Source organism: Periplaneta americana, chromosome 15 (assembly GCF_040183065.1).
Source record: "Periplaneta americana isolate PAMFEO1 chromosome 15, P.americana_PAMFEO1_priV1, whole genome shotgun sequence".
Taxonomy (NCBI): domain Eukaryota; kingdom Metazoa; phylum Arthropoda; class Insecta; order Blattodea; family Blattidae; genus Periplaneta; species Periplaneta americana.
In genome coordinates this window covers 69,394,132-69,406,290 of record NC_091131.1, presented here as the reverse complement: position 1 = coordinate 69,406,290, position 12,159 = coordinate 69,394,132, and the positions used below count along the sequence as shown (strand labels likewise).

The window sequence follows — 12,159 nt, the reverse complement described above, 5'->3', positions numbered from 1 at the left end:
AATTCTGAACATGGTAACGCTCACTGATAATAAATGTAATAGGTATCGGTACACTATAATCAGGGCTGGGTTTTTTGTTATTATGATAAACGCGAAATGTAGCTGAGAGATGCACCAAGAAGTATATGTTGACTTACTTTTAAAACCTTGTACAATAACTGCATTTGAGGAAATTGTACAAGAAAGCAAAATAACTTCTTATTCTTTTTATATTTCAGCTAACAGCTGCTATGCATTTGTTATTTATAAAATATAGAAGTGTTATCAACAGACACATTTTGAAAATATATACTGTACGGTTTTTGACATGGGAAAGATTGGACTTACGGAGTTTTGGAAGTAAGCCGACGATATGCAGGTTTTATCATAGATGTGATAGTAAATTTGTTGCGAATTTTCGCGAAAATTCACCGTTTCTGCAATAAAAACGAAAAAAATTGTATTTTTTATTGTTTGAAAGAAACACAGTAGGCTATATTAGTTTTGAAGATTAGCTAGAAAAGAATAGGTACAAAAAATTATTTCGGAATACATTAATCTCTTTAATGACCTACAGAACCCTTGATGACTGGGTCCCTGTATAAAACTGAGTTAAGCAACATTAAGGCTGATTTAAAAAAGGTAAATAATAATAATAATAATAATAATAATAATAATAATAATAATAATAATAATAACAACAACAACGACAACACAACAACAACAACAACAACAACAATAATAATAATAATAATAATAATAATAATAATAATAATAATAATAATAATAATTCGCACTCCCAATAAAATAGTATCGTAACTCGAAAATTGTAATTTGTAAAGATACGCTATTTCCCAGTGAAATACTGCTGTAGAAGTATTTTAATAAATAGGTACCAAAACTTTTTCATACCTTTAACGAGTAGAACAATATTGGAAAAAAAATTATGAAGGTAATATGTGATATTCAACATATGACAGTATTTTACAGGGAGTGATTATTATTATTATTATTATTATTATTATTATTATTATTATTATTATTATTATTATTATTATTATTATTATTATTATTATAGCTTTATATCTCCATGAATGCTGCAAATACAATGCCATGTCTAAGATTATTGCTAATTAATGTTATATACGAGTGTATGACATTATATGGTGAAAAAAAATTTTTCATGAAATTGTCGCATTTTTAATCATAAGTATGGTATTTTATTTTTCACATAAAATGTGATCGTGACTATAATATACAGTACTACTAATAAAAAATGTTACTGCTATTTGTTTTTATTTAATATTATGATATCAGTACTGGTATGTATTTACGGAGTAAATATTAACTGCAACTGAACAGAAATTTTTAAGCGTAATACATTTTAAAGGTTATCTTTAACCTTCAAAGGTAGCCTATCTGTAACAAAAGAATGCCTATAGAATTGTTTATAGAGAAGATGGTAAATTTTTGTTTTAATGTACAAATCGAATCATTATTTTGCTCGTTTCATTTCCCTTTATCTTTTATGTTTGTTAATTCTGGATCCCAGTGGTCAACCTCACTTGAGGAGGGATGATTTAAAATAAATCTTAGCAGTTCCAAACAATTTACATTATTATTTGTTTATGTTGTTTCACGTTAATATTTGACCGCAAAGTCAACAACAGCAGATGTTGGGAAAATTATGCTACAAGTAAAATGTTCATTGTGTGTGATAAAAAGTGTGCAATACTTGTACGATACCGGTAGTAAAAAATTGGATTACACTTCCTAATCCTCGTGTCTACTTTATATAGGCACAGAATGGAACTACCTACTTCTCTAATAAATTCTAGACATCATAAATATTCTTACAGCCTGTATCATTTCATTTTTTTATTTGGAAATAAATCTGGTAATACTCTGGTTTGAACTTTTCTGTCTTCTTGTAAGTAACAGTTTGTCAACTCTAGAATATATTACAAAACAATATGAAATACATTGATATAATCATTTGATTTTGTAAATGTAATGACATTTCTTTATTTAACATTTCTTTTCAACTAGAACGAGAAATAATCTTGGAGGAATGAGGATCGTAGGGGAAATTGATGTAGATTCCTTGGAGAGAATCTATCCAATAGTCTCTTCATTCAACGTAAGTCTCACTAGATCACTAATAAACAGATGGACCTATAATTTTGTACTATAGTACTGTAGTGTGCGATCATAAATCAGTTGAAGGTGTTATAAATTAAATGTAACGAAACAGAAGTTTAATAAAATAATTGATACCTACTTATTTTTGGGAGGCTGTACGAAGTGAGGTATAGGCTGCATTATTGGACCTTGTAATACTTAGAAGGCATGCCAGGATGTTATTTCCGGTAATTCTTATATATTCATGATATACTACATATTGTGATTCCATTTAAAATATCGAATATATAGAGAAAAATAACATTCATCGATGCATAATGTTAGATTTAATTAATTTTAATCCTCTCACTCATTAGGTCAATGGCCTGGTCTCTCATCAGCAAGAGGTCTTTCTAGAGATTTGCTCTCAGGGCGAAACTGGTAATTAAAAAGTTGATGGGGAGGTGGGATCTGTCCAGACTTTGTACATCTTACTTTCAGTTTTTCTTGTACATGTCAATATACGAGTATACCGGTACTGGTATTCATTCGATAATAAAAGTGATGTGTAATTCTTTTAGTACCGGTGCATCTGAAGTTTTTTAATCCAATCATGCATGCATAACCTGTTGTTCATTTCATAGAAAATCTTATTTCATTAGCCATAATTCTGAACCTGTCACATTAGTTATACGCATGTTCCAAGTTTCGCTACCAAGAGTTAATGTCCAATTAAAGGAAGAGACTGTAACACATTACATGCAATACTCAAACTGATGAAAACGTAGATGAGGGAAAAACTTTTTCACATACTGGAATTTTTAAAGTTTTATTATTATTATTATTATTATTATTATTATTATTATTATTATTATTATTATTATTATTATCATTATCATCATCATCATCATCATTATTATTATTATTATTATTATTATTATTATTATTATTATTATTATTATTGATTATGATAGTGATGATAGTGGTGGTGGTGGTGGTAATGGTGACGACGATGATGATGATGATGATGATATTTAATATTCCTTTTAATTATAGTGTCATTAGAAACGATGTTATGATTTTGTAGTACCTTAATAACTCGTAGGTTACCTAAAAGACTAGCAGGTAAGGTACTTTACACATCAATTAGAAAATTTTATCATTAAAATAACTATAGCAGCACACTTACAATATTTTAATGAATACAGGAATGCAGAACTTAGAAGAAAAAATCCAGAAAGGGGGAAAATTCCTCAGCTTCCCCTTCTTCAATTCGAACAATGATTATACATTGGGATTATTACCACCGGTAAATTATAGCATTACCAGAGAGGTGCAAGGTTTCCAGCTGCTTGGACCCTGTAATAAATGTAGAGAGATTCAGAGTTTCTGAGCCTGATAGACCCAGCCCTTCTCACACCTAATATATACTCACACCATATTGCATCTGATGCCTAGTCCTGGAGAATAGGTCTTGGTAACGGATCTGACAGATCAGTTTTCTATTTTCTTGTCTCCCCTGACAATCTGACGATGGAGCCGATATGCAATTCTGAAACATTGTGAGGTATATCTTTCAGAGGTGTCATTCTGGGGAGAGGGCAGGGTAAGGCAATTGCCCTCTTCCTTCTCTGAATAATACTAAACAAAAATAAATGAGTAGTATTACTAAAAAAAAAATGTAAGAACTAATGGGTTTAAGTCAGGAAACTTTGTGGAAATTTCGTATTATCCGGCAACACCTTGGTGATTTAGTCTACTGAGTAATTGAATCGCTCCATGCAGAAAGGGCTTCAGTCACAAATTTTGAAAAAACGAGATATCGATGGAAATCATATCTTTATGAATGGTTCCATCAGCCTGTGCAGAAAGGTATTCAGTCCAATGCTTGGAAAGACAGAAACTGAAGCGTCAGGCTCAGAGTTCTATGCAGAAAGGAATGCAAAGTACACACTGTTTTCCTTAGTTTTCTCAAAACCAGGTCTAATGGACTGAAGCCCTTTCTGCATGGTTAAATGTTACAAAGTAAGGTAACAAGAGCTCTCACCCTTGACATACAGTATTCCTCCTTTTATTCGAATTTTCCGCCAGGGCTGCAACACTTGGTGCTTACAAATTGTATAATTGTATAAGATAAAAATTAAATGTGCTGAAATTGTGCGACTTTTATAGGGAAAAATTATTCGAACTTCCTATAAATAATTTTTGTCACAAGAGATACAAAACTTCTTATGTATCTTGATATTTGTTATTTTAAGTCATACGTATTTTCAGTGATTACTTTCTTTACAGCTATGCAAAATTTATGGATCATAAAACCAGACTGGATATGAATGTGAACAAAATTAATTCTTAAAACTATATAGAATTAGCACAAAGGCCAAATGGAACAATACTGGTACTGTCATCCTCTAAGGAGTTTAGTGCTGAGAGGAATGCGGTTCCGACTATAGTCTAGCGTGGTACTGGAGTGGGAAGGAAAAGTGACAATGGCAATCTGGAAGGAAGTACAATCATACTGAAAACATTCGCCCAATTTACGAGAGCATTATGCCTGTTAGTTTCCTAACGTATTTTTGGCGAGATAGATATACAACCATTCCTACTTACGTGTTCAAAGAAGGAAAGTATTGTATAAAATTTTATTTATTTATTTATTTTTATTTTTTATTTATTCTGGTGAAGTTAAGGCCATCACACCACCAGAAATAGAAATACAATAAAATAAATAAAAAGAAAAATCATAATGCAACTACAATAATATAAATGAAAAGAAGAATCATACTATTAAATTTAGTGATTAGTAAAATTGAATTAAATTTGTAAAGTAATCAATTTAAATATACTGTAGGCTACTGCTGAACTCACTTAAGAAGTAAAACTACTTGATTTGTATTTTAAGATATCACCAACAAATGATTTTCGCATGACATTATAGGAATCTGTTTTTCACGATACCAATCACACATATTCTAAAATTCTAATGGAATAAAACCAAAAACTTTTTTACAGCATGTTTCCTTAAAAATGACTTGTATTGGTGAAATATTTAATATGAGTAATTCATATAATATTAACATAGCTGACATCAGGGAGATGTTTGAGCAAAAATTGCAACAATATATTTAATATATTAATAACAAAACCATATAGGCCTAGGTAAACAATATGTATATGACATATTCACACACTACTACAAACTGAAGACTGCATATTTTTGGACGATTAATATTTCCCACTCCGCTTGGCTTGGCTTGGCTGTAGCAACAAAAGAATCTACCTGCCCCCCCCCCCCCCCCTTCACCGATGGCAAGAATACTTCAGGTCCCAGTGCTAAACTCGTCGGAGGAAGACAGTATGTGAAAATCTTTTGCTTTAAATTTAGGATTAATCACATATTATGAGATTTCAGACTTTGATGGTGAATGGATTTACGATCAGGGTTTTGAGTGCTGTAATTGTATGTTCAACTTTTATTTCTATACCGTGTCGAAATTGCTTACTAATAGGTTCCATTATCAAAGCAGTATCATTAAAAACTGGAGCATTTAGCTTATTCTGTTGGATGTTTCCCTCAGACTGAGACCCGAGTAGTTCCTAAATTAAAACTGCAAAACTCAATTTTTTATCATGGTATTATACATACTGGTGTTTACAGATTCTCTGTGTTACTTTAATCGGACTTAAAAACTGAAATAATTTAACAAAATTCAAACACATGCTTAGATTATGTTTACACTTCTTAATTGTTCCAAGTGAAAGAAAAATTAAAATTGTTCAAAGTAAATAATTTTATTCAAAAGATGAATAATGCGAAATTATGATGAACATTTTTGTGAATATTCTTGCACTTTGTTTAAAAACTCAAAATTTTTTATAACAGATGAAGAAAAAGATCGCAACTTAATTTCAATTTAAGTTTATTATAGTGCAAAAATCCACACAAGTACCAGTATTGCAACAACAGCAAGTTTTTCTTCATATGATATAGTACCTGTATCTTGATTAGAAATTTAACATAATATCATTTTAGAAAATAGCCCATAGAATTTAATTTGGTTAATCAAACATGCAAATACAGAGTGTGTTAAAAGTTACGCCTGATTTTGAATACAAAAAGTACTGTACGTATTATTTATCTTTTATAACAGCATGGTTACGAAATGAACCATAACCATAATCGTGACTACTCATACTCAACAACAGCTTCACAAACTAATGACAATAATACTAATTCTTGTTCACGGGGTATGCTTGCATAAGCGTAACTCTGTCCACACCTGGTAGATTATAGCATTAATGGTACTTTTAAATGCTGAATGGTGAGTATTTTGGTGCATTAGTATTGAAATTATCACAACAATACAGTAAATTGTAAAAATTCTTCCACATTATTAAGAGATCAAGATTATTTTATTTTCTTATACTAAGAGTGAAGAATTTCAATTTAGTGACACAAATGATCATTTCTACAATTCTCTAATATTTCATTGCAATATGTGCTCCTTTAAATTAAGTTATGTTTATTGAATAATGAAGAGATTCATATAGGCTAATATTGTCATGCTATAAATTAACAACTTTGAGATTTCCTGTGCAGTGATATCGACATTATTATTATTATTATTATTATTATTATTATTATTATTATTATTATTATATTTTTAATTGAGTATTTTACGATGCTCTTTCAACTGCTATGGTTATATAGCATCTGAATTAGATGAAAGTGACAATGCCAGCGAAATGAATTCAAGGTCCAGTGCCGAAAGTTACCCAGCATTTGCTCTTAACGGGTTGAGGGAAAACCCCGGTAAAAATCTCAACCAGGTAACTTGTCCCAACCAGGTTTGAACCCGGGCTCACTTGTTTCATGGTCAGGAATGCTAACTGTTACTACACAGTGATTATTATTTTGACATTATTACTCCTACGGACTTTAGTCCTGGCAGTAGATATAATTTTATAATTACTCTGCATTGTCCAAAGAGGAATAGGGTATAACACACATCTTAAATATTGTATTAGAAGAATTTCTTAATATTCCTGATTGAATTATCGATATCATTGCGGAAAATGTTCGCTGAATGCACATACTCTTATGCACATAAGTCTACGCTGAAACATTCACAGGTAAATTTTCAAAATACAAGTTTACCAAATTCCAAAACAGGTATTCTCGCTTAAATTTTTGGTTTTATTCCGTTCTGGGTCCTAAAATATAAATTAAGTTCTCTGTGGTGGACTATCACATTAAATGTAGTTTCTTATTCGGGAAGAGTGCTATTTTCAACAATAATTACGGTATTTTAGGTTGATGTCACACTTAACCACTCTGTATGAAATTTTTCACCCGTTAATGCAAGAATTGACTGTACAAGTGAATATTTTCCTGAATCTATTGCTGTGCAGGGCTTCATCTTGTTGTCCCCTTCGCCCCAACCAACCTCTCCTGCTGCACACCCCATCTGACCATTGTATGGCTTCTTGAGACGCTCCCTCTCTGCTTGATCCTCTGAATTGGCATTTTGCCTATAGCCTTCACCTTTCCACTTCTCTGATACTATTACACTTTGCGTGTTCTCCTATGCTTACACTCGCATTTATTCGTCAGTTATTTCAAATGTGACGAGGAAGTAGAAGTTAATTTAATTCAAGTGTTCTACTACTACGAAACCCGTTTTTGTTTCACACTCTAAATGATCCTCGTAATAATAAAATTATTGAAATTAACCTACAAACAAAAAGGTCACAGATTAACAATGCTGGTCATAGAACAAGTCATTACACTTGATACCGTATTTTTATATTAGAAGGTTATTAACCACAATAATTCATCTATGACGAAAGTGACAAAATGGCTGAAGAAACTATGAGGGCAAATCGAAAAGTCTTTGCTTCTATTTTTATTAGCCACAATAATAACGCGCCCAATCTAAAATCTAACGAAAAGAGAACCCAGCTTTTAGTTTATAGAGGACATCATTTTATTTTTACTTCAATTTTTATTGTACCTGAGTTTTTTAATGTACTTCACTCTCACCCCTTTACTAATGAAGTTCCAACTGTCCTCCACACAGAACCAAGACCGCATATAGTAAACAGTACTGAGTTAGTGAGTATAGTACGTTCCAGAAATATGTTCGCGTTTTCCAGTGACGAAAGAGCTTTCAATATTGAATTATATTTTTGCACAGATATTGTCGTCTGTTTGCCTACGTCGCATTCCGATTTCCCCCACCTGCTTCTGCTCGCCTCTCTGTAAAGGCTAGTGGCTGGGCTGTTTTAGCTCTTTTCGGAAAACATTAATTTCTGTTAGGAATTGGACGTCTACGTAATATTATACGACTGTTTAAAATAACTTAAATAAAAGAGCTTCGTTAAGTAATTAACTACACGTGATTTCCCCCTTTCTACGATCCTGCGACATAACCACTTGGATGGACAGTAGATAGCATGTCTGAGTAATTTTATCTTTTCGTTTCGGGCAGAAGTGAAGATTGAATTTACAGTACCTAAGGTAGTCTTTTATAGAGTAGGTACAGAATTATTTCAACATGAGTTACTAGTACGAACGACGAAACTGGTAATTGGAATTAGATGCAATAGTCTATAGTGAGATAATATGCACAAAAGAACTGAAGCCTGTTTCGAAATGAACGGCCACCATTAAAAAATGTGTTAAATATCCATATTATGATCATTTTTCAATTTAACTTCGTTCTCTATATTGTACGCTAATGTGCTGTAGACCATACCTGCACAAACAGCACTCAACGAGCGCGCGCGCTCCTTCGGAGCGGGAGAGCTGTGTTACTGCTCGCCGAATCGGAGAGTAAGATACGTCAGAATGACATAAACTTGCTATAGATAGAGGAGAAGGAAACGACCACTCAGCTATCTAGTGGAGTGCAGTGAGTATTCTCAGTAACTGTTTCACGTTGCTTACCTACTGCTACAGTACAGTATGGAGGAATCTAAAAGACGGAAAAGTGGTGATCAGGAAAATTCTTTCAATGTTGCATGAGAAAATGCTTATTTTTTCATAGCCGCTGGAGTAAATACTCATTGCTTTATCTGCCACAACATTTTGAAAGGTAGAAAGAAACATAACATAATGCGTCATTACGAGTCCAGACATAAAGATACTAAAGATATTAATCTTCAACAATTTAAATATCTCTCTTCAGGGAAAAGGCCAGCTTAGTGTTGATATGTTGAATAAATTACGGGATTTCAGTCGTATACTTACACTTTTCGTAAGTCAGTTTCGGGAAGGTAATATGGCTTACTTTCGAACGATAGAAACTGCTCGTGATGAAGCCATGTTAAACGATTATGTGCAAATATTAATTGAAATTCAAAATGAATTTAATTCTAGGTTCCAAGATCTTATCTTAAGGTCCACACCTGTGGAGTAACGGTTAGCGCGCCTAGCCGCGAAACCAGGTGGCCCCGGGTTCGATTCCCGTCGGGGCAAGTTACCTGGTTGAGGTTTTTCCGGGGTTTTCCCTCAACCCAGTATGAGCAAACGCTGAGTAACTTTTGGTGTTGGACCCCGGACTCATTTCACCGGCATTATCACCTTCTTATTCAGACGCTAAATAACATAAGCTGTTGATAAAGCGTCGTAAAATTACCTACTAAAAATCTTGTCTTAATTGGAAAGAAGTTTAAAGTTATCATAATAAATTCCTTCAACATCAGTTGAAACAATGTCATGTAAGTTACAGGTGGGCTTGGTTGGCGCAGTTGGTGTAGCGCTGGCCTTCTATGCCCGAGGTTGCGGGTTCGATTCCGGGCCAGGTCGATTGCATTTAAGTGTGCTGATATAACCTCGGCAGTTGCGAACGTCGTTAAATAAAACATAACATTTAACGATTTACAGCTCGGACTTATTGATATTCAAAGTGCTCTAAGGGCTAAAGATCGTTTGAATAATACTACTAGTCTGATAGAGTTTTACAAGACTAAACATTAGCAATAATATCCACGACTACACAGGCTGGCTGTGAAAATGATTGCTATGTTTGGCTCAACATTTATATTTGTGAGAAACTGTTTTCTATAATCAACTTTAATAAAGGCAGGCATTGAACATCTGTAACTGATGGTTCATTATGATCAGTAGGCTACTGTTCCTTTCAGCTGCCAACAGCATAAAACCTCGTTTTCATGTACTGACAAATAAAAATATAACAAAATGATATTGTATATTTAAGTAGCTATAAAATTTCTATTATTTCTGTAAAATAAATATTTCTGTATTAATTAATAATAGTCCAAGATAGTTTTGCAAAGATTGAACGGGAATTCATTTCATGAACCTCGTAATAGTACTTCCTTTTATGTATATTTTGTACGAGATCACCCCTTCTTCCAGTCCACCCTTATACAGAGCGCAGCTAATATCTGCATTCCGCTCATGAACTGTGAGCCGGCTCGGAGAGCGCAAACCTTGTGCAGGCCTGCTGTAGACAGTATAATATACATCGCATAATGAATGCGTACGCTTGGATAACTCAGTTCGTGAGTAAAAGCACTTATTGTTAAAACTGTACTGTATTTTGATTAAACAAAAACCTAATGAAAATTATCAAATTCAAAATTGCGATATTTCCTAGTTTACGTAAATGGATGAACTAATTTTCTTCTCTCCTATACCTAGTAAAGTGATTTGTTTGTATTTTACGCCAGTATCATCGAACTGCAGTTGTGGAAGTGGGTAGCAAACGATGTTTCCGGTTCTCAACCATTAATCCAAAGGTATAGCCAGGTTAATATTAGAAATGTTAGTAAAAATAAAATGATGTCCCTGTATATCAAGTGCTGTTCTTCATTCCTAGAAATGGAAGCAATAGATAGGCTTACCTTTCCTTGCCTTCTCGAATTATGGAACCGACACAATACTCCGAAACGTTGGATAGCTCTGAATTTATGAGACGCTGGAAAAACTGAAAATCTCGAACCTAATTTTATGCGTGTTTAAACAACTTGGATGGTTTAATAGTATGTAAGGCTGTAGGTACTCGAAATGTAGGCTTACTCATTCATTTGGCTGTCAGAAATTCAGCTTAATGCTATTGTATAGTACGTAGGCCTACGCAGTACAGCTTACGAGCAATGAACTTTTCAGGACATCTAGGGCTCAAATAACATTAGTTTCTTTCGATGACGTTGTAAATGCATGACAGTTTCATACAATGGTAACTGAGTCCAGAAATTAGGAATAATTAAAGAAAATACGTATCTTAGAAATCACAAGGAAATGTTCAATTTTTCGTCCTACATATTCGTATAAATGTAATTCTCATGTATTGTAGTGCTGGAAGTGCCATATACAATTTTATTGCTTCTACTGGAAAAACATCAATACAATGGAGAACATGCGTCGCACCGCTGGTGTAGTGGTATCATGCGAGATTCCCATTCTTGTGACCCGGGTTCGATTCCCGGGCGGTGCACACTTTTTTTCTCTGCAATGTAGATTATCATATTGTTATTGTACCCGGCTTCGCGTGTCAGACTTAAATATTTTCCATTTTATGTGCAGTTGAAAATGGGGAGATATTTCTGCCTCGCCTTGTATAAGATTAAATCGATATAGGTTAACCCAAACGACATTATCCTGAAGTATTTTACATTCTTCCTGAGATACCCTCTATATCGCTTATGAACATTCCTTCAGAATTTTTGTTTTGAAAGCCTTCTCGGACACAGAGATGAACAAAACTAACTGCCGCTTTCGCTCGCTGTGTTCGTTGCATTTGTCCTTCGAGTCTCGGCTCATCATTCTCGTGCGCTTCGAGTCTCGCTCATCATTCTCGAAATAGCATTTGGTCGGCGTGGAAAGATTTCGTAACTTTGAATAACATACATAATTGAAATAAATAACATTATAAATATTTAAATGAGACAAAAAGACAAAACAGAACAGTATCTTAGTTATCAAAATGTTCTGGTTCTATTATATGATATTAGTCTACCTATGGTTATATAAATAGAAAAAAAAAAAAACAATTCTCAAATAAATTTGCATTTCTGAGAAACATAAAACAT

At 33.3% G+C, this 12,159-nt stretch overlaps 1 non-coding gene across 1 annotated transcript; it reads left to right on the top strand.

Moving 5' to 3' along the window:
* Window positions 1-11,493: 11,493 nt before the first annotated feature.
* Window positions 11,494-11,564, top strand: TRNAG-CCC (transfer RNA glycine (anticodon CCC)). The gene has a single exon. It is a non-coding gene; the product is annotated as a tRNA-Gly (tRNA).
* The last annotated feature ends 595 nt before the right edge of the window (window positions 11,565-12,159 follow it).